This window comes from Triticum aestivum, chromosome 7D (assembly GCF_018294505.1).
Source record: "Triticum aestivum cultivar Chinese Spring chromosome 7D, IWGSC CS RefSeq v2.1, whole genome shotgun sequence".
In the NCBI taxonomy this organism is placed as follows: Eukaryota; Viridiplantae; Streptophyta; class Magnoliopsida; order Poales; family Poaceae; genus Triticum; species Triticum aestivum.
In genome coordinates, this window is record NC_057814.1 from 638069196 (window position 1) to 638094389 (window position 25194).

The following is a 25194-nucleotide window of genomic DNA, read 5'->3' on the forward strand; positions in this document are numbered from 1 at the left end:
ACTAACCTATTAACCGGAAGCCCAGCCCATATTGCTGTTTTCTTGCCTATTTCTGTGTTTCGAAGAAAAGGAATATCAAACGGAGTCCAAAACGAATGAAACCTTCAGGAAAGTTATTTTTGGAACGGAAGCAATCCAGGGGACTTGGAGTGCACGTAAGGGAAGCTTCGAGGTGGCCACGAGGCAGGGAGGCGCGCCCACCTCCCCTGGGCGCGCCCCCCACCCTCGTGGGCCCCTCGTGGCTCCCCTGACCGACTTCTTTCGCCTATATATCTCCATATACCCTAAAAATATCGGGGAACAATAGATCGGGAGTTCCGCCGCCGCAAGCCTCTGTAGCCACCAAAAACCTCTCAGGAGCCAGTTCTGGCACCCTGCCGGAGGGGGGATCCCTCACCGGTGGCCATCTTCATCATCCCGGCGATCTCCATGACGAGGAAGGAGTAGTTCACCCTCGGGGCTGAGGGTATGTACTAGTAGCTATGTGTTTGATCTCTCTCTCTCTCGTGTTCTTGACTTCGCACGATCTTGATGTATCGCGAGCTTTGCTACTATAGTTGGATCATATGATGTTTCTCCCCCTCTACTCTCTTGTAATGAATTGAGTTTTCCCTTTGAAGTTATCTTATCGGATTGAGTCTTTAAGGATTTGAGAACACTTGATGTATGTCTTGCCGTGCTTATCTGTGGTGACAATGGAATATCACGTGATCCACTTGATATATGTTTTGGTGATCAACTTGCGGGTTCCGCCCATGAACCTATGCATAGGGGTTGGCACACGTTTTCGTCTTGACTCTCCGGTAGAATCTTTGGGGCACTCTTTGAAGTTCTTTGTGTTGGTTGAATAGATGAATCTGAGATTGTGTGATGCATATCGTATAATCATGTCCACGGATACTTGAGGTGACATTGGAGTATCTAGGTGACATTATGGTTTTGGTTGATTTGTGTCTTAAGGTGTTATTCTAGTATGAACTCTATGATAGATTGAACGTAAAGAATAGCTTCGTGTTATTTTACTACGGACTCTTGAATAGATCGAGCAGAAAGAATAACTTTGAGGTGGTTCCGTACCCTACCATAATCTCTTCGTTTGTTCTCCGCTATTAGTGACTTTGGAGTGACTCTTTGTTGCATGTTGAGGGATAGTTATATGATCCAATTATGTTATTATTGTTGAGAGAACTGGCACTAGTGAAAGTATGAACCCTAGGCCTTGTTTCCTAGCATTGCAATATCGTTTGTGCTCACTTTTATCATTAGTTACCTTGCTGTTTTTACAGTTTCAGATTACAAATACATATATCTACTATCCATATTACACATGTATCACCATCTCTTCGCCGAACTAGTGCACCTATACAATTTGCCATTGTATTGGGTGTGTTGGGGACACAAGAGACTCTTTGTTATTTGGTTGCAGGGTTGTTTGAGAGAGACCATCTTCATCCTACGCCTCCCACGGATTGATAAACCTTAGGTCATCCACTTGAGGGAAATTTGCTACTGTCCTACAAACCTCTGCACTTGGAGGCCCAACAACGTCTACAAGAAGAAGGTTGTGTAGTAGACATGAAGCTCTTTTCGGGCGCCATTGTCGGGGAGGCTAGGTAAGCGGCACTCACACCCCGTCAACTAAGCTCTTTTCTGGCGCCGTTGCCGGGGAGGTGAGTGCTTGAAGGTATATCTTTAGATCTGGCAATCGAATCTTTTGGTTTCTTGTTTTATCACTAGTTTAGTCTATAAAAGAAAATTACAAAAAAATAAAAATGAAATTGAGTTTGTCTCATACGCTTCATCTTTTTAATATCTTTCGTAAGTATGGTGAAAAGGAAAATTGTCCTCAAGTGCTAGAAGAAGAATTCTATAAAATGTTTGGCACTAAATCTTTGTATGATGAGCATGATTTCAATGTTGTTAGTATGAATTCCTTGAATATCCATGATGCTAATGATATGCAAAGCCACAAGCTTGGGGAAGCTATGTTTGATGAATATGATATTTTTAGACCCCAAGTTTTGATGAGCAAATTTGTTATGATGATAGCAAGCCTTCTACCTATGATGATGAAAGTGGATTTGGAGAGGTCATGACTTTATTTAGTGATGAATCCACTATTTTGGAAGAGGTTCCAATTGATTATGAGAACAAAGTTGCTATCTATGATGATTATTGTGATGCCATGTATGATATAAAGAATAATGATAACCATGAAACTTTTCATCTTGATTTTAAGTTTCAATTGGATTATGCCTCACATGATATTTATTTTGTTGAGTTTGCTCCCACTACTATTCATGAGAAGAATTTTGCTTATGTGGAGAGTAGTAAATTTTCTATGCGTGTAGATCATGAAAAGAATGCTTTATGTGCTGGTTATATGGTTGAATTAATTCATAATGCTACTGAAAATTATTATGAGGGAGGAACATATGCTTGTAGGAATTGCAATAATATCAAGTTTCCTCTCTATGTGTTGAAAATCTTGAATTATGCTTGTTTTGCCTTCCTATGCTAGTTGATTATTGTTTCCATAAGTTGTTTGCTCACAAAATCCCTATGCATAGTAAGTGGGTTAGACAAAAATGTTCTAGTCATATTCTTCATGATGCTCTCTTTATGTTTCAATTCTTATCTTTTATGTGAGGATCATTCAAATCATCATGCCTAGCTAGGGGCGTTAAACGTTAGCGCTTGTTGGGAGGCAAACCAATTTTCATTTTTGTTCCTTGCTTTTTGTTCCTGTTTAGTAATAAATAAATCATCTAGCCTCTGGTTAGATGTGTTTTTATGTTTTAATTAGTGTTTGTGCCAAGTAAGACCTATGGGATCTTTTTGGATGATAGTTATTTGATCTTGCTGAAAATTCCAGAAACTTTCTGTTCACGAAAACAATTGTTTAAAATCACCAGAACGTTATAAAATACTGATTCCAATTGCAGTAGATCAATAATCAAATTATCTAGGTCGTCCTATTTTGGCTGATTTGTCTGAGTTCCAGAAGTTTGCGTTTGATGCAGATTACTACAGACTGTTCTGTTTTTGACAGATTCTGTTTTCTATGTGTTGTTTGCTTATTTTGATCAATCTATGAGTAGTATCGGAGGGTATGAACCATAGATAAGTTGGAATACAGTAGATATTACACCAATATGAATTTAGAATGAGTTCAACATTACCTAAGTGGTGATTTATTTTCTTATACTAACGGAGCTTACGAGTTTTCTGTTGAGTTTTGTGTTGTGAAGTTTTCAAGTTTTGGGTAAAGATTCGATGGACTATGGAATAAGGAGTGGCAAGATCCTAATCTTGGGGATGCCCAAGGTACCCCAAGGTAACATTCAAGGACAACCAAGAGCCTAAGCTTGGGGATGCCCCGGATGGCATCCCCTCTTTCGTCTTCGTTCATCGGTAACTTTACATGGAGCTATATTTTTATTCACCACATGATATGTGTTTTTCTTGGAGCATCATTTTATTTTGTTAGTATTTTCTTGCTGTTATTTATAATAATGTTTTGCATCTCTATTTTCAATAAAAATGTCAAGGATAGCTTTTACCGTGCTTATTTTGCAAGTATACATGTTTCTGTTTCAAAACAGAAAGTTTACCGCTGTTGCAAAAATTCCCTAGAAAAGTAAGAATGTGATAAAATGTTGAAACATTTTGCATAATAATCTCTGATAAATTTACTACAGTGTGAATTTTCTTTCATAATTTTTGGAGCCAGGGAAGTATGGATCTTGCTGCATTCTTTACACACTGTCCTGTTTAGGCAGATTGCTGTTATGTTTGCATTGTTTGCACATGTTTGCTTGTTTAATGATTCTATTTGAGAATAGGACTATTAAATATGGAGAGGCATTTAGTATGCAATGTTGAATAATAATTTTAGTGATCTGTTACAGTAGAAAATGATAAGGTTTTTGCATTGGTTTATACAAACTTATCTCACGTGTTCTTGTTGAGTTTGGTGTGGATGAAGCTTTCGAGATTTAGGAAACCGAGATATAAAAGGAATTAAGGAGACAAAAAAGCTCAAGCTTGGGGATGCCCAAGGCACCCCAAGATAATATTTCAAGAAGTCTCAAGCATCCAAGCTTGGGGATGCCCCGGTAGGCATCCCACCTTTCTTCTTCAACAATTATCGGTTAGTATCGGTTGAGCCTAAGTTTTTGCATCTTCACATGAGTTGTGCTATCCTTGCAATGTCATCTTATTTTTCTTTGCTTGCTGTTTGAATAAAATACCAAGATCTGAAATTCTTAAATGAGAGAGAGTCTTCACATAGTTACATAGTTATTTAACTACTCATTGATCTTCAATTATATCTTTTTGGAGTATTTTGTCATTTACTCGTGTGCTTCACTTATAACCTATGAGTAAATGGTTGAATGAGTTGAATGTCATAAATCTAAAATTATATATGTTTCATATGCTTACCCCGTAGGGAGTAATGACTGCACATCTAAGAAGTAGAGGTAGCAAATTTATTGAAGGTTAGCAAGCATTGTATTGGTCACTTGAACAATTCATGAAAGAATATTGAAGGAAGAGAGATTTCACATATAAATGTACTATCTTAGACATCTTCTATGATTGTGAGCCCCATTAATTATTTTCAAACCTGACCAAATTAGTTGTAGTTGGACAAGGAAGACAACGTAATAAGTTATGCTTGGGTGTATTTGTATAGAAGTTATATTGTTATAGATCCTCCAACATGTGGTGCTTGCTTTTTAGAATCCTTTGCTAGCCTAAATATCTGTACTAAGCGGGAATACTGCTTGTGCATCCAAATTCCTTGAACCAAGTTTCTTCCATGAGTGTCCACCATACCTACCTATACGCGGTATTTACATGCCGTTCCAAGTAAATTTGCATGTGCCAAACTCTAAACCTTCAAATAATAATCTGTTTTGTATGCCCCAATCGCTCATGTAGCGACTAGGGGCTGTCAGTATCTTCCATGCTAGGTGGGTTATTCTCAAGATGAGTGGACTCCGCTCATCATTCACGAGAAAAATGGCTGGTAACCGGGATGCCCAGTCCCATGATCAAAAGATCAAAATCAAATAAAAATTAATTGCAAACAAAACTCCCCCAGGATTGATGTTAGTTGGAGGCACCCGTTGTTTCAGGCAAGCCATGGATTGATGATTGTTGGTGGAGGGGGAGTAAAAACTTTACCATTCTGTTTGGGAACCGCCTATAATGTATGTAGTATGGAAGATATTGGGAACTCTTGGTTGTTATGTTGACAATGAAAGCATACCTCTCAAAATTATTTTCATCTCTATTTCAAAATCGAGCTCTGGCACCTCTGCGAATCCCTGCTTCCCTCTGCGAAGGGCCTATCTTTTAGTTTTATGCAAGAGTCAGTAGTATTCCTTCTCATTCCTACCTACTCTTTAGTTGGCAAGCATCGTGTGTTGGGGAAAGATCTAAGCATATATGGCCATGCAAATATATTTGATCATGAATTATTATTGTTGACAATTATCTATATGATAAGTGAGTTGGGAGGCGAAATACTAAGCCCCTATCTTTCTCTGTGTTCGATGGATGCTATTTGTTCTAAGAATATGCTTTGAGTGGTAGCAATCATGGAAAACTATATGATAGTTGAGTATGTGGAGTTTGCTAAATCAAAGCTCTAACATAGACCCTTCCTGAAAATAAGATAAATTGCAATTGTTTGATTGCTGAGAATGAAGTTTGCTAGTTTTCAAGAAAGTTTATGGTCTATACTTTAACATGTGAATAGCTTATTACTTGATCTTGAGAAGTTTTATGAGATGAACTACTGTTATGACATATAATCATGCTAGAAAAGATGATTGAAATTATTATTGATCAAAGTTGTGCACCTGCTAGCATTCACACTTCATAAATTATTTCTTTTATCATGTACCTACTCGAGGACGAGCAGGAATTAAGCTTGGGGATGTTGATACGTCTCCAACGTATATATAATTTATGAAGCATTCATGCTATATTATTATCTATTTTGGATGTTTATGGGCTTTATTATACACTTTTATATTACTTTTGGGACTAACATATTAACCGGAAGCCCAGCCCATATTGCTGTTTTCTTGCCTATTTCAGTGTTTCGAAGAAAAGGAATATCAAACGGAGTCCAAACGGAAACAAACCTTCAGGAAAGTTATTTTTGGAACGGAAGCAATCCAGGGGACTTGGAGTGCACGTAAGGGAAGTTTCGAGGTGGCCACAAGGCAGGGAGGCGCGCCCCCACCCTCATGGGCCCCTCGTGGCTCCCCTGACCGACTTCTTTCGCCTATATATCTCCATATATCCTAAAAACATCGGGGAACAATAGATCGGGAGTTCCGCCGCCGCAAGCCTCTGTAGCCACCAAAAACCTCTCGGGAGCCCGTTTCGGCACCCTGCCGGAGGGGGGATCCCTCACCGGTGGCCATCTTCATCATCCCGGCGATCTCCATGACGAGGAGGGAGTAGTTCACCCTCGGGGCTAAGGGTATGTACCAGTAGTTATGTGTTTGATCTCTCACTCTCTCACGCGTTCTTGACTTCGCATGATCTTGATGTATCGCGAGCTCTGCTACTATAGTTGGATCTTATGATGTTTTTCCCCCTCTACTCTCTTGTAATGGATTGAGTTTTCCCTTTGAAGTTATCTTATCGGATTGAGTCTTTAAGGATTTGAGAACACTTGATGTATGTCTTGCCGTGCTTATCTGTGGTGACAATGGGATATCACGTGATCCACTTGATATATGTTTTTGTGATCAACTTGCGGGTTCCGCCCATGAACCTATGCATACGGGTTGGCACACGTTTTCGTCTTGACTCTCCGGTAGAATATTTGGGGCACTCTTTGAAGTTCTTTGTGTTGGTTGAATAGATGAATCTGAGATTGTGTGATGCATATCGTATAATCATGTCCACGGATACTTGAGGTGACATTGGAGTATCTAGGTGACATTATGGTTTTGGTTGATTTGTGTCTTAAGGTGTTATTCTAGTATGAACTCTATGATAGATTGAACGGAAAGAATAGCTTCGTGTTATTTTACTACGGACTCTTGAATAGATCGAGCAGAAAGAATAACTTTGAGGTGGTTCCGTACCCTACCATAATCTCTTCGTTTGTTCTCCGCTATTAGTGACTTTGGAGTGACTCTTTGTTGCATGTTGAGGGATAGTTATATGATCCAATTATGTTATTATTGTTGAGAGAACTGGCACTAGTGAAAGTATGAACCCTAGGCCTTGTTTCCTAGCATTGCAATATCGTTTGTGCTCACTTTTATCATTAGTTACCTTGCTGTTTTTACTGTTTCAGATTACAAATACCTATATCTACTATCCATATTACACATGTATCACCATCTCTTCGCCGAACTAGTGCACCTATACAATTTGCCATTGTATTGGGTGTGTTGGGGACACAAGAGACTCTTTGTTATTTGGCTGCAGGGTTGTTTGAGAGAGACCATCTTCATCCTACGCCTCCCACGGATTGATAAACCTTAGGTCATCCACTTGAGGGAAATTTGCTACTGTCCTACAAACCTCTGCACTTGGAGGCCCAACAACGTCTACAAGAAGAAGGTTGTGTAGTAGACATGAAGCTCTTTTCTGGCGCCGTTGCCGGGGAGGCTAGGTAAGCGGACTCACACCCCGTCAACTAAGCTCTTTTCTGGCGCCGTTGCCAGGGAGGTGAGTGCTTGAAGGTATATCTTTAGATCTTGCAATCGAATATTTTTCTTTGTTGTTTTCTCACTAGTTTAGTCTATAAAAGAAATTTACAAAAAAATAAAAATGGAATTGAGTTTGTCTCATACGCTTCATCTTTTTAATATCTTTCGTAAGTATGGTGAAAAGGAAAATTGTGCTCAAGTGCTAGAAGAAGAAGTCTATAAAATGTTTGGCACTAAATCTTTGTATGATGAGCATGATTTCAATGTTGTTAGTATGAATTCCTTGAATATCCATGATGCTAATGATATGCAAAGCCACAAGCTTGGGGAAGCTATGTTTGATGAATATGATATTTTTAGTCCCCCAAGTTTTGATGAGCAAATTTGTTATGATGATAGCATGCCTTCTACCTATGATGATGAAAGTGGATTTGGAGAGGTCATGACTTTATTTAGTGATGAATCCACTATTTTGGAAGAGGTTCCAATTGATTATGAGAACAAAGTTGCTATCTATGATGATTATTGTGATGACATGTATGATATAAAGAATAATGATAACCATGAAACTTGTCATCTTGATTTTAATTTTCAATTGGATTATGCATCACATGATATTTATTTTGTTGAGTTTGCTCCCACTACTATTCATGAGAAGAATTTTGCTTATGTGGAGAGTAGTAAATTTTCTATGCTTGTAGATCATGAAAAGAATGCTTTATGTGCTGGTTATATGGTTGAATTCATTCATGATGCTACTGAAAATTATTATGAGGGAGGAACATATGCTTGTAGGAATTGCAATAATATCAAGTTTCCTCTCTATGTGTTGAAAATCTTGAAGTTATGCTTGTTTTGCCTTCCTATGCTAGTTGATTATTGTTTCCATAAGTTGTTTGCTCACAAAATCCCTATGCATAGGAAGTGGGTTAGACTTAAATGTTCTAGTCATATTCATCATGATGCTCTCTTTATGTTTCAATTCTTATCTTTTATGTGAGCATCATTCAAATCATCATGCCTAGCTAGGGTCGTTAAACGTTAGCGCTTGTTGGGAGGCAACCAAATTTTTATTTTTGTTCCTTGCTTTTTGTTCCTGTTTAGTAATAAATAAATCATCTAGCCTCTGGTTAGATGTGTTTTTATGTTTTAATTAGTGTTTGTGCCAAGTAAGACCTATGGGATCTTCTTGGATGATAGTTATTTGATCTTGCTGAAAATTCCAGGAACTTTCTGTTCACGAAAACAATTGTTTAAAATCACCAGAACGTGATAAAATACTGATTCCGATTGCAGTAGATCAATAATCAAATTATCTAGGTCGTCCTATTTTGGCTGATTTGTCTGAGTTCCAGAAGTTTGCGTTTGATGCAGATTACTACGGACTGTTCTGTTTTTGACAGATTCTGTTTTCTATGTGTTGTTTGCTTATTTTGATCAATTTATGAGTAGTATCGGAGGGTATGATCCATAGATAAGTTGGAATACAGTATATATTAAACCAATATGAATTTAGAATGAGTTCACAACATTACCTAAGTGGTGATTTATTTTCTTATACTAACGGAGCTTGCGAGTTTTCTGTTGAGTTTTGTGTTGTGAAGTTTTCAAGTTTCGGGTAAAGATTCGATGGACTATGGAATAAGGAGTGGCAAGATCCTAATCTTGGGGATGCCCAAGGTATCCCAATGTAACATTCAAGGACAACCAAGAGCCTAAGCTTGGGGATGCCCCGGATGGCATCCCCTCTTTCGTCTTCGTTCATCGGTAACTTTACTTGGAGCTATATTTTTATTCACCACATGATATGTGTTTTGCTTGGAGCATCATTTTACTTTGTTAGTATTTGCTTGCTGTTATTTAGAATAATGTTTTTGCATCTCTACTTTCAATAAAAATGTCAAGGATAGCTTTTACCGTGCTTATTTTGCAAGTATACATGTTGCTGTTTCAAAACACAAAGTTTACCGCTGTTGCAAAAATTTCCTAGAAAAATCAGAATGTGATAAAATGTTGAAACCTTTTGCATAATAATCTCTGATAAATTTACTACAGTGTGAATTTTCTTTCATAATTTTTGGAGCCAGGGAAGTATGGATCTTGCTGCATTCTTTACAGACTGTCCTGTTTAAGCAGATTGCTGTTATGTTTGCATTGTTTGCACATGTTTGCTTGTTTAATGATTCTATTTGAGGATAGGACTATTAAATATGAAGAGGCATTTAGTATGCAATTTTTAATAATAATTTTAGTGATTTGTTACAATAGAAAATGATAAGGTTTTTGCATTGGTTTATACTAACTTATCTCACGAGTTCTTGTTGAGTTTGGTGTGGATGAAGCTTTCAAGATTTAGGAAACCGAGGTATAAAAGGTATTAAGGAGACAGAAAAGCTCAATCTTGGGGATGCCCAAGGCACCCCAAGATAATATTTCAAGAAGTCTCAAGCATCCAAGCTTGGGGATGCCCCGGTAGCAGGCCTCCCACCTTTCTTCTTCAACAATTATCGGTTAGGATCGGTTGAGCCTAAGTTTTTGCTTCTTCACATGAGTTGTGCTATCCTTGCAATGTCATCTTATTTTTCTTTGCTTGCTGTTTGAATAAAATACCAAGATCTGAAATTCCTAAATGAGAGAGAGTCTTCACATAGTTACATAATTATTTAACTACTCATTGATCTTCAATTATATCTTTTTGGAGTAGTTTGTCATTTACTCATGTGCTTCACTTATATCCTATGAGTAAATAGTTGAATGAGTTGAATGTCATAAATCTGAAATTATATATGTTTCATATGCTTACCCCGTAGGGAGTAATGACTGCACATCTAAGAAGTAGAGGTTGCAAATTTATTGAAGGTTAGCAAGCATTGTATTGGTCACTTGAACAATTCATGAAAGAATATTGAAGGAAGAGAGATTTCACATATAAATGTACTATCTTAGACATCTTCTATGATTGTGAGCCCCATTAATTATTTTCAAACCTAACCAAATTAGTTGTAGTTGGACAAGGAAGCCAACATAATGAGTTATGCTTGGGTGTATTTGTATAGAAGTTATATTTTTATAGATCCTCCAACATGTGGTGCTTGCTTTTTAGAATCCTTTGCTAGCCTAAATATCTGTACTAAGCGGGAATACTACTTGTGCATCCAAATTCCTTGAACCAAGTGTCTTCCATGAGTGTCCACCATACCTACCTATACGCGGTATTTACCTGCCGTTCCAAGTAAATTTGCATGTGCCAAACTCTAAACCTTCAAATAATAATCTGTTTTGTATGCCCGAATCGCTCATGTAGCGACTAGGGGCTGTCAGTATCTTCCATGCTAGGTGGGTTATTCTCAGGATGAGTGGACTCCGCTCATCATTCACGAGAAAAATGGCTGGTAACCGGGATGCCCAGTCCCATGATCAAAAGATCAAAATCAAATCAAAAATAATTGCAAACAAAACTCCCCCAGGATTGATGTTAGTTGGAGGCACCCGTTGTTTCGGGCAAGCCATGGATTGATGATTGTTGGTGGAGGGGGAGTAAAAACTTTACCATTCTGTTTGGGAACCGCCTATAATGTATGTAGTATGGAAGATATTGGGAACTCTTGGTTGTTATGTTGACAATGAAAGCATACCTCTCAAAATTATTTTCATCTCTATTTCAAAATCGAGCTCTGGCACCTCTGCAAATCCCTGCTTCCCTCTGCCAAGGGCCTATCTTTTAGTTTTATGCAAGAGTCAGTAGTATTCCTTCTCATTCCTACCTACTCTTTAGTTGGCAAGCATCGTGTGTTGGGGAAAGATCTAAGCATATATGGCCATGCAAATATATTTGATCATGAATTATTATTGTTGACAATTATCTATATGATAAGTGAGTTGGGAGGCGAAACACTAAGCCCCTATCTTTCTCTGTGTTCGATGGATGCTATTTGTTCTAAGAATATTCTTTGAGTGGTAGCAATCATGGAAAACTATATGATAGTTGAGTATGTGGAGTTTGCTAAATCAAAGCTCTAACATAGACCCTTCCTGAAAATAAGATGAATTGCAATTGTTTGATTGGTGAGAATGAAGTTTGCTAGTTTTCAAGAAAGTTTATGGTCTATACTTTAACATGTGAATAGCTTGTTACTTGATCTTGAGAAGTTTTATGAGATGAACTACTGTTATGACATATAATCATGCTAGAAAAGGTGATTGAAATTATTATTGATCAAAGTTGTGCACCTGCTAGCATTCACACTTCATAAATTATTTCTTTTATCATTTACCTACTCGAGGACGAGCAAGAATTAAGCTTGGGGATGCTGATACGTCTCCAACGTATATATAATTTATGAAGCATTCATGCTATATTATTATCTGTTTTGGATGTTTATGGGCTTTATTATACACTTTTATATTACTTTTGGGACTAACCTATTAACCGGAAGCCCAGCCCATATTGCTGTTTTCTTGCCTATTTCAGTGTTTCGAAGAAAAGGAATATCAAACGGAGTCCAAACGGAATCAAACCTTCAGGAAAGTTATTTTTGGAACGGAAGCAATCCAGGGGACTTGGAGTGCACGTAATGGAAGCTTCGAGGTGGCCACAAGGCAGGGAGGCGCACCCACCTCCCCTGGGCGCGCCCCCACCCTCATGGGCCCCTCGTGGCTCCCCTGACCGACTTCTTTCGCCTATATATCTCCATATACCCTAAAAACATCGAGGAACAATAGATCGGGAGTTCCGCCGCCGCAAGCCTCTGTAGCCACCAAAAACCTCTCGGGAGCCTGTTCCGGCACCCTGCCGGAGGGGGGATCCCTCACCGGTGGCCATCTTCATCATCCCGGCGATCTCCATGACGTGGAGGGAGTAGTTCACCCTCGGGGCTAAGGGTATGTACCAGTAGCTATGTGTTTGATCTGTCTCTCTCGTGTTCTTTACTTCGCAAGATCTTGATGTATCGCGAGCTCTGCTACTATAGTTGGATCTTATGATGTTTCTCCCCCTCTACTCTCTTGTAATGGATTGAGTTTTCCCTTTGAAGTTATCTTATCGGGTTGAGTCTTTAAGGATTTGAGAACACTTGATGTATGTCTTGTCGTGCTTATCTGTGGTGACAATGGGATATCACGTGATCCACTTGATATATGTTTTGGTGATCAACTTGCGGGTTCCGCCCATGAACCTATGCATAGGGGTTGGCACACGTTTTCGTCTTGACTCTCCGGTAGAATCTTTGGGGCACTCTTTGAAGTTCTTTGTGTTGGTTGAATAGATGAATCTGAGATTGTGTGATGCATATCGTATCATCATGTCCACAGATACTTGAGGTGACATTGGAGTATCTAGGTGACATTAGGGTTTTGGTTGATTTGTGTCTTAAGGTGTTATTCTAGTATGAACTCTATGATAGATTGAACGGAAAGCATAGCTTCGTGTTATTTTACTACAGACTCTTGAATAGATCGAGCAGAAAGAATAACTTTGAGGTGGTTTCATACCCTACCATAATCTCTTCGTTTGTTCTCCGCTATTAGTGACTTTGGAGTGACTCTTTGTTGCATGTTGAGGGATAGTTATATGATCCAATTATGTTATTTTTGTTGAGAGAACTTGCACTAGTGAACGTATGAACCCTAGGCCTTGTTTCCTAGCATTGCAATATTGTTTGTGATCACTTTTATCATTAGTTACCTTGTTGTTTTTATAATTTCAGATTACAAATACCTATATCTACTATCCATATTGCACTTGTATCACCATCTCTTCGCCGAACTAGTGCACCTATACAATTTGCCATTGTATTGGGTGTGTTAGGGACACAAGAGACTCTTTGTTATTTGGTTGCAGGGTTGTTTGAGAGAGACTATCTTCATCCTACGACTCCCACGGATTGATAAACCATAGGTCATCCACTTCAGTGAATTTTGCTACTCTCCTACAAACCTCTGCACTTGGAGGCCCAACAACTTCTACAAGAAGAAGGTTGTGTAGTAGACATGAAGCTCTTTTCTGGCGCCATTGCCGGGGAGGCTAGGTAAGCGGCACTCACACCCCGTCAACTAAGCTCTTTTCTGGCGCCGTTGCCGGGGAGGTGAGTGCTTGAAGGTATATCTTTAGATCTTGCAATCGAATCTTTTTCTTTGTTGTTTTCTCACTAGTTTAGTCTATAAAAGAAATTTACAAAAAAATAAAAATGGAATTGAGTTTGTCTCATACGCTTCATCTTTTTAATATCTTTCGTAAGTATGGTGAAAAGGAAAATTGTGCTCAAGTGCTAGAAGAAGAAGTTTATAAAATGTTTGGCACTAAATCTTTGTATGATGAGCATGATTTCAATGTTGTTAGTATGAATTCCTTGAATATCCATGATGCTAATGATATGCAAAGCCACAAGCTTGGGGAAGCTATGTTTGATGAATATGATATTTTTAGTCCCCCAAGTTTTGATGAGCAAATTTGTTATGATGATAGCATGCCTTCTACCTATGATGATGAAAGTGGATTTGGAGAGGTCATGACTTTATTTAGTGATGAATCCACTATTTTGGAAGAGGTTCCAATTGATTATGAGAACAAAGTTGCTATCTATGATGATTATTGTGATGACATGTATGATATAAAGAATAATGATAACCATGAAACTTGTCATCTTGATTTTAATTTTCAATTGGATTATGCCTCACATGATATTTATTTTGTTGAGTTTGCTCCCACTACTATTCATGAGAAGAATTTTGCTTATGTGGAGAGTAGTAAATTTTCTATGCTTTTGTAGATCATGAAAAGAATGCTTTATGTGCTGGTTATATGGTTGAATTCATTCATGATGCTTCTGAAAATTATTATGAGGGAGGAACATATGCTTGTAGGAATTGCAATAATATCAAGTTTCCTCTCTATGTGTTGAAAATCTTGAAGTTATGCTTGTTTTGCCTTCGTATGCTAGTTGATTATTGTTCCCATAAGTTGTTTGCTCACAAAATCCCTATGCATAGGAAGTGGGTTAGACTTAAATGTTCTAGTCATATTCTTCATGATGCTCTCTTTATGTTTTAATTCATATCTTTTATGTGAGCATCATTCAAATCATCATGCCTAGCTAGGGTCGTTAAACGTTAGCGCTTGTTGGGAGGCAACCAAATTTTTATTTTTGTTCCTTGCTTTTTGTTCCTGTTTAGTAATAAATAAATCATCTAGCCTCTGGTTAGATGTGTTTTTATGTTTTAATTAGTGTTTGTGCCAAGTAAGACCTATGGGATCTTCTTGGATGATAGTTATTTGATCTTGCTGAAAATTCCAGAAACTTTCTGTTCACGAAAACAATTGTTTAAAATCAGAACGTGATAAAATACTGATTCCGATTGCAGTAGATCAATAATCAAATTATCTAGGTCTTCCTATTTTGGCTGATTTGTCTGAGTTCCAGAAGTTTGCGTTTGATGCAGATTACTACGGACTGTTCTGTTTTTGACAGATTCTGTTTTCTATGTGTTGTTTGCTTATTATGATCAATTTATGAGTAGTATCGGAGGGTATGAACCATAGATAAGTTGGAATACAGTAGATATTACACCAATATGAATTTAGAATGAGTTCACAACATTACCTAAGTGGTGATTTATTTTCTTATACTAACGGAGCTTGCGAGTTTTCTGTTGAGTTTTGTGTTATGAAGTTTTCAAGTTTTGGGTAAAGATTCGATGGACTATGGAATAAGGAGTGGAAAGATCCTAATCTTGGGGATTCCCAAGGTACCCCAATGTAACATTCAAGGACAACCAAGAGCCTAAGCTTGGGGATGCCCCGGATGGCATCCCCTCTTTCGTCTTCGTTCATCGGTAACTTTACTTGGAGCTATATTTTTATTCACCACATGATATGTGTTTTGCTTGGAGCATCATTTTAATTTGTTAGTATTTGCTTGCTGTTATTTAGAATAATGTTTTGCATCTCTACTTTCAATAAAAATGTCAAGGATAGCTTTTACCGTGCTTATTTTGCAAGTATACATGTTGCTGTTTCAAAACACAAAGTTTACCGCTGTTGCAAAAATTCCCTAGAAAAGTCAGAATGTGATAAAATGTTGAAACCTTTTGCATAATAATCTCTGATAAATTTACTACAGTGTGAAATTTCTTTCATAATTTTTGGAGCCAGGGAAGTATGGATCTTGCTGCATTCTTTACAGACTGTCCTGTTTAGGCAGATTGCTGTTATGTTTGCATTGTTTGCACATGTTTGCTTCTTTAATGATTCTATTTGAGGATAGGACTATTAAATATGCAGAGGCATTTAGTATGCAATGTTGAATAATAATTTTAGTGATTTGTTACAGTAGAAAATGATAAGGTTTTTGCATTGGTTTATACTAACTTATCTCACGAGTTCTTGTTGAGTTTGGTGTGGATGAAGCTTTCGAGATTTAGGAAACCGAGGTTTAAAAGGAATTAAGGAGACAGAAAAGCTCAATCTTGGGGATGCCCAAGGCACCCCAAGATAATATTTCAAGAAGTCTCAAGCATCCAAGCTTGGGGATGCCCCGGTAGGCATCCCACCTTTCTTCTTCAACAATTATCGGTTAGTATCGGTTGGGCCTAAGTTTTTGCTTCTTCAAATGAGTTGTGCTATCCTTCTGTTTGAATAAAATACCAAGATCTGAAATTCTTAAATGAGAGAGAGTCTTCACATAGTTACATAATTAATTAACTACTCATTGATCTTCAATTATATCTTTTTGGAGTAGTGTGTCATTTACTCATGTGCTTCACTTATATCCTATTAGTAAATGGTTGAATGAGTTGAATGTCATAAATCTGAAATTATATATGTTTCATATGCTTACCCCGTAGGGAGTAATGACTGCACATCTAAGAAGTAGAGGTAGTAAGTTTATTGAAGGTTAGCAAGCATTGTATTGGTCACTTGAACAATTCATGAAAGAATATTGAAGGAAGAGAGATTTCACATAGAAATGTACTATCTTAGACATCTTCTATGATTGTGAGCCCCATTAATTATTTTCAAACCTGACCAAATTAGTTGTAGTTGGACAAGGAAGACAACGTAATGAGTTATGCTTGGGTGTATTTGTATAGAAGTTATATTGTTATAGATCCTCCAACATGTGGTGCTTGCTTTTTAGAATCCTTTGCTAGCCTAAATATCTGTACTAAGCGGGAATACTGCTTGTGCATCCAAATTCCTTGAACCAAGTTTCTTCCATGAGTGTCCACCATACCTACCTATACGCGGTATTTACCTGCCGTTCCAAGTAAATTTGCATGTGCCAAACTCTAAACCTTCAAATAATAATCTGTTTTGTATGCCCGAATCGCTCATGTAGTGACTAGGGGCTGTCAGTATCTTCCATGCTAGGTGGGTTATTCTCAGGATGAGTGGACTCCGCTCATCATTCACGAGAAAAATGGCTGGTAACCGGGATGCCCAGTCCCATGATCAAAAGATCAAAATCAAATCAAAAATAATTGCAAACAAAACTCCCCCAGGATTGATGTTAGTTGGAGGCACCCGTTGTTTCGGGCAAGCCATGGATTGATGATTGTTGGTGGAGGGGGAGTAAAAACTTTACCATTCTGTTTAGGAACCGCCTATAATGTATGTAGTATGGAAGATATTGGGAACTCTTGGTTGTTATGTTGACAATGAAAGCATACCTCTCAAAATTATTTTCATCTCTATTTCAAAATCGAGCTCTGGCACCTCTGCAAATCCCTGCTTCCCTCTGCCAAGGGCCTATCTTTTAGTTTTATGCAAGAGTCAGTAGTATTCCTTCTCATTCCTACCTACTCTTTAGTTGGCAAGCATCGTGTGTTGGGGAAAGATCTAAGCATATATGGCCATGCAAATATATTTGATCATGAATTATTATTGTTGACAATTATCTATATGATAAGTGAGTTGGGAGGCGAAACACTAAGCCCCTATCTTTCTCTGTGTTCGATGGATGCTATTTGTTCTAAGAATATTCTTTGAGTGGTAGCAATCATGGAAAACTATATGATAGTTGAGTATGTGGAGTTTGCTAAATCAAAGCTCTAACATAGACCCTTCCTGAAAATAAGATGAATTGCAATTGTTTGATTGGTGAGAATGAAGTTTGCTAGTTTTCAAGAAAGTTTATGGTCTATACTTTAACATGTGAATAGCTTGTTACTTGATCTTGAGAAGTTTTATGAGATGAACTACTGTTATGACATATAATCATGCTAGAAAAGGTGATTGAAATTATTATTGATCAAAGTTGTGCACCTGCTAGCATTCACACTTCATAAATTATTTCTTTTATCATTTACCTACTCGAGGACGAGCAAGAATTAAGCTTGGGGATGCTGATACGTCTCCAACGTATATATAATTTATGAAGCATTCATGCTATATTATTATCTGTTTTGGATGTTTATGGGCTTTATTATACACTTTTATATTACTTTTGGGACTAACCCATTAACCGGAAGCCCAGCCCATATTGCTGTTTTCTTGCCTATTTCAGTGTTTCGAAGAAAAGGAATATCAAACGGAGTCCAAACGGAATCAAACCTTCAGGAAAGTTATTTTTGGAACGGAAGCAATCCAGGGGACTTGGAGTGCACGTAAGGGAAGCTTCGAGGTGGCCACAAGGCAGGGAGGCGCGCCCACCTCCCCTGGGCGCGCCCCCACCCTCATGGGCCCCACATGGCTCCCCTGACCGACTTCTTTCGCCTATATATCTCCATATACCCTAAAAACATCGGGGAACAATAGATCGGGAGTTCCGTCGCCGCAAGCCTCTGTAGCCACCAAAAACCTCTCGGGAGCCTGTTCCGGCACCCTGCCGGAGGGGGGATCCCTCACCGGTGGCCATCTTCATCATCCCGGCGATCTCCATGACGTGGAGGGAGTAGTTCACCCTCGGGGCTAAGGGTATGTACCAGTAGCTATGTGTTTGATCTCTCTCTCTCGTGTTCTTTACTTCGCAAGATCTTGATGTATCGCGAGCTTTGCTACTATAGTTGGATCTTATGATGTTTCTCCCCCTCTACTCTCTTGTAATGGATTGAGTTTTCCCTTTGAAGTTATCTTATCGGGTTGAGTCTTTAAGGATTTGAGAACACTTGATGTATGTCTTGTCGTGCTTATCTGTGGTGACAATGGGATATCACGTGATCCACTTGATATATGTTTTGGTGATCAACTTGCGGGTTCCGCCCATGAACCTATGCATAGGGGTTGGCACACGTTTTCGTCTTGACTCTCCGGTAGAATCTTTGGGGCACTCTTTGAAGTTCTTTGTGTTGGTTGAATAGATGAATCTGAGATTGTGTGATGCATATCGTATAATCATGTCCACGGATACTTGAGGTGACATTGGAGTATCTAGGTGACATTAGGGTTCTGGTTGATTTGTGTCTTAAGGTGTTATTCTAGTATGAACTCTATGATAGATTGAACGGAAAGAATAGCTTCGTGTTATTTTACTACGGACTCTTGAATAGATCGAGCAGAAAGAATAACTTTGAGGTGGTTTCTTACCCTACCATAATCTCTTCGTTTGCTCTCCGCTATTAGTGACTTTGGAGTGACTCTTTGTTGCATGTTGAGGGATAGTTATATGATCCAATTATGTTATTATTGTTGAGAGAACTTGCAGTAGTGAAAGTATGAACCCTAGGCCTTGTTTCCTAGCATTGCAATATTGTTTGTGATCACTTTTATCATTAGTTACCTTGCTGTTTTTATAATTTCAGATTACAAATACCTATATCTACTATCCATATAGCACTTGTATCACCATCTCTTCGCCGAACTAGTACACCTATACAATTTACCATTGTATTGGGTGTGTTGGGGACACAAGAGACTCTTTGGTATTTGGTTGCAGGGTTGTTTGAGAGAGACCATCTTCATCCTACGCCTCTCACGGATTGATAAACCTTAGGTCATCCACTTGAGGGAAATTTGCTACTGTCCTACAAACCTCTGCACTTGGAGGCCCAACAACGTCTACAAGAAGAAGGTTGTGTAGTAGACATGAAGCTTTTTTCTGGCGCCGGTGCCAGGGAGGCTAGGTAAGCGACACTCACACCCCGTCAACTAAGCTCTTTTCTGGCGCCGTTGCCGGGGAGGTGAGTGCTTGAAGGTATATCTTTAGATCTTGCAATCGAATCTTTTTCTTTCTTGTTTTATCACTAATTTAGTCTATAAAAGAAAATTACAAAAAAATAAAAATGGAATTGAGTTTGTCTCGTACGCTTCATCTTTTTAATATCTTTCGTAAGTACGATGAAAAGGAAAATTGTGCTCAAGTGCTAGAAGAAGAAGTCTATAAAATGTTTGGCACTAAATCTTTGTATGATGAGCATGATTTCAATGTTGTTAGTATGAATTCCTTGAATATCCATGATGCTAATGATATGCAAAGCCACAAGCTTGGGGAAGCTGTGTTTGATGAATATGATATTTTTAGTCCCCCAAGTTTTGATGAGCAAATTTGTTATGATGATAGCATGCCTTCTACCTATGATGATGAAAGTGGATTTGGAGAGGTCATGACTTTATTTAGTGATGAATCCACTATTTTGGAAGAGGTTCCAATTGATTATGAGAACAAAGTTGCTATCTATGATGACTATTGTGATGACATGTATGATATAAAGAATAATGATAACCATGAAACTTGTCATCTTGATTTTAATTTTCAATTGGATTATGCCTCACATGATATTTACTAGCACATATGCCCGTGCGTTGCAACGGGAGAGATAATAAGAAACTAGAACATTTTTTGAAATTTACAAACTTTTCGCAAAACATGAACCTCTTATAAAAATGACAAATATTTTTTGAATTAGTGATTTTAAAATAAACAGCACCATGTCTTCAACATTCAGAACAATTTTAGAAAATAGGTTTTTCAAATGGAAACATTATTTTCAATTAGTGAACATTTCAGTAAAACAAGAATATTTTTCGAATTTTGAACATTTTTAAAATGTAACAGTTTTTTGAAAATCTCACAAAATTTGGGAAAAAATATAATTTCTTGAATTTTGAACAACTTTTGGAGCGAGAAAAATAAAATTCGAAAAATATTTCAAAAAAGTATTTATTTGAAATTGCTAAAAAGTTTTTGCAAGTTTAACCTAAATTGAAATTCCGAAAACAAATATTTACAAAAAAAGCAAAAACAATAAAGTTCAATGGGAAAAAAGAAAAAATAAACAGGAAAGGAAAAGGTAAATAATAAAAAAGAAAGAGAAAATGGGCCGGCCCTTTCTTAGGCGCCCTGTGCGAAGCCCCGACTATATCACGCACGGTGCGACAAATAGTTTCTTCCCCACTATATAGGCAGTAAATTAAGTGGGCTGGTTTCGCTGGGCCAGAGCGCGTGTGGTCCAGATACGAAATTTTGAACAAACCATTATTCTTTTCTAACAGACGGACGCGAAAATTTTTAGTACCACCTCAAATAAAAGAACGGCCCAGTTTTCGGTGGCGAACGGATGAAAAAATCAGAGAAACACATATATGCCCGTGCGTTGCAACGGGAGATAAAATAATATACATTTATAATCAATTAGAATTATATGTGCAAGCAAAACCCTGTGTGCACACGAAAGAGGAATATTTAGATTCTTGGTTTCGTCGTGTGTTAAGGAATCAATCTGCCATTTTTCATTCATTGATCGCGGGTATTTAAGAGTTTTGTTACGTCATCGTACAACAGAGAAGGCCCATGAGTTATTCAATCTACTCTTCCTTTCAATCCTTTCAATCAACAGGATTTTAAGGTATGAAGTTTTTTTGAATATTCTAGAATACCACAACAAATGTTTAAACCCTGAACAATTCTTTGAAAATTATGCACACTTTCTAAAAAAAATTAAACAAAATATGAAAGGGAACATCTTTAAAAATTCACAAACATTTTCTGAAAACACCAACTTTTTTATAAAAACATGAACATTATTTTAATTTGTGAATTATTTTTTAAAACAGAAACATGTGTTGAAAATTCATAAGATTTTTAGAAAATGTGCATGTTTTATACACTAACATTAATATAATTTTGAAATTTTCATTAAAAAGTGAATATTTCTCAAATTTGAAGAATTTTCTTTTTACAAATCACAAACAAGTTTGAAAAATAATAATTTTTTGAAAAAGAGGGGCAACTTTTTGCAAGTTCTGAATATATTTAAAATAGCAAAAAAATTAGAATTATGAATATTTCCAAAATTTATTTTTTCTAGTTCTGAACATTACTTGAGAATTTTTAATTTACGAAATCAATTATACAAAAAATAAAGTTGGAAGAAAAAAAAAGAGATGGGGAAAGGAGACGAAAATTCGAAGTAAAACACAGCAAAAATGGGCTAGCCCATTATTGGTTGTCCTATGCGAAACTCCTACTATTTGTCGCCCTGTGCAGAAAATAGAATTCTTCGAGCTGCGTGGGCAGAAAAATAAGTGGGCTGGCCTCGCTGGGCCACAGCGCGAGGCACGCGGAGGACAATTCTTTTTCTTGCAGACAAACGCATAAGAATTTAGAAAAACCTCGGGTAGAAAAAAATTTGGCGATGAACGGATGAAAAAATTAGCGAAACGCACCTTGCTTTATTACTAGGTATAGATTTTGTTGAGTTTGCTCCCACTACTATTCATGTGAAAATTTTGCTTATGTGGAGAGTAGTAAATTTTATATGCGTGTAGATCATGAAAAGAATGCTTTATGTGCTGGTTATATGGTTGAATTCATTCATGATGCTACTGAAAATTAATATGAGGGAGGAACATATGCTTGTACAAATTGCAATAATATCAAGTTTCCTCTCTATGTGTTGAAAATCTTGAAGTTATGCTTGTTTTGCCTTCCTATGCTCTTGATTATTGTTCCCATAAGTTGTTTGCTCACAAAATCCCTATGCATAGGAAGTGGGTTAGACTTAAATGTTCTAGTCATATTCTTCATGATGCTCTCTTTATGTTTCAATTCTTATCTTTTATGTGAGCATCATTCAAATCATCATGCCTAGCTAAGGGCGTTAAACGTTAGCGCTTGTTGGGAGGCAACTAAATTTTTATTTTTGTTCCTTGCTTTTTGTTCCTGTTTAGTAATAAATAAATCATCTAGCCTCTGGATAGATGTGTTTTTATGTTTCAATTAGTGTTTGTGCCAAGTAAGACCTATGGGATCTTTTTGGATGATAGTTATTTGATCTTGCTGAAAATTCCAGAAACTTTCTGTTCACGAAAACAATTGTTTAAAATCACCAGAACGTGATAAAATACTAATTCCAATTGCAGTAGAGCAATAATCAAATTATCTAGGTCGTCCTATTTTGGCAGATTTGTCCGAGTTCCAGAAGTTTGCGTTTGATGCAGATTACTACAGACTGTTCTGTTTTTGACAGATTCTGTTTTCTATGTATTGTTTGCTTATTTTGATCAATCTATGAGTAGTATCGGAGGGTATGAACCATAGATAAGTTAGAACACAGTAGATATTACACCAATATGAATTTAGAATGAGTTCACAACAGTACCTAAGTGGTGATTTATTTTCTTATACTAACGGAGCTTACGAGTTTTCTGTTGAGTTTTGTGTTGTGAAGTTCTCAAGTTTTGGGTAAAGATTCGATGGACTATGGAATAAGGAGTGGCAAGATCCTAATCTTGGGGATGCCCAAGGTACCCTAAGGTAACATTCAAGGACAACCAAGAGCCTAAGCTTGGGGATGCCCCGGATGGCATCCCCTCTTTCGTCTTCGTTCATCGGTAACTTTACTTGAAGCTATATTTTTATTCACCACATGATATGTGTTTTGCTTGGAGCGTCATTTTATTTTGTTAGTATTTCCTTGCTGTTATTTAGAATAATGTTTTGCATCTATATTTTCAATAAAAATGTCAAGGACAGCTTCTACCATGCTTATTTTGCAAATATACTTGTTGCTGTTTCAAAACAGAAAGTTTACCGCTGTTGCTAAAATTCCCTAGAAAAGTCAGAATGTGATAAAATGTTGAAACCTTTTGAATAATAAGCTCTGATAAATCTACTACAGTGTGAATTTTCTTTCATAATTTTTGGAGCCAGGGAAGTATGGATCTTGCTGCATTCTTTACAGACTGTCCTGTTTAGGCAGATTGCTGTTATGTTTGCATTGTTTGCACATGTTTGCTTGTTTAATGATTCTATTTGAGGATAGGACTATTAAATATGCAGAGGCATTTAGTATGCAATTTTGAATAATAATTTTAGTGATTTGTTACAGTAGAAAATGATAAGGTTTTTGCATTGGTTTATACTAACTTATCTCACGAGTTCTTGTTGAGTTTGGTGTGGATGAAGCTTTCGAGATTTAGGAAACCGAGATATAAAAGGAATTAAGGAGACAAAAAAGCTCAAGCTTGGGGATGCCCAAGGCACCCCAAGATAATATTTCAAGAAGTCTCAAGCCTCCAAGCTTGGGGATGCCCCGGTAGCAGGCATCCCACCTTTCTTCTTCAACAATTATCGGTTAGTATCGGTTGAGCCTAAGTGTTTGCTTCTTCACATGAGTTGTGCTATCCTTGCAATGTCATCTTATTTTGCTTTGCTTGCTGTTTGAATAAAATACCAAGATCTGGAATTCTTAAATGAGAGAGAGTCTTCACATAGTTACATAATTATTTAACTACTCATTGATCTTCAATTATATCTTTTTGGAGTAGTTTATCATTTACTCGTGTGCTTCACTTATATCCTATGAGTAAATGGTTGAATGTCATAAATCTGAAATTATATATGTTTCATATGCTTACCCCGTAGGGAGTAATGACTGCACATCTAAGAAGTAGAGGTAGTAAATTTATTGAAGGTTAGCAAGCATTATATTGGTCACTTGAACAATTCATGAAAGAATATTGAAGGAAGAGAGATTTGACATATAAATGTACTATATTAGACATCTTCTATGATTGTGAGCCCCATTAATTATTTTCAAACCTGAGCAAATTAGTTGTAGTTGGACAAGGAAGACAACGTAATGAGTTATGCTTGGGTGTATTGTATAGAAGTTATATTGTTATAGATCCTCCAACATGTGGTGCTTGCTTTTTAGAATCCTTTACTAGCCAAAATATCTGTACTAAGCGGGAATACTGCTTGTGCATCCAAATTCCTTGAAACAAGTTTCTCCCATGAGTGTCCACCATACCTACATATACGCGGTATTTACCTGCCGTTCGAAATAAATTTGCATGTGCCAAACTCTAAACCTTCAAATAATAATCTGTTTTGTATGCCCGAATCGCTCATGTAGCGACTAGGGGCTGTCAGTATCTTCCATGCTAGGTGGGTTATTCTCAAGATGAGTGGACTCCGCTCATCATTCACGAGAAAAATGGCTGGTAACCGGGATGCTCAGTCCAATGATCAAAAGACCAAAATCAAATCAAAAATAATTGCAAACAAAACTCCCCCAGGATTGATGTTAGTTGGAGGCACCCGTTGTTTCGGGCAAGCCATGGATT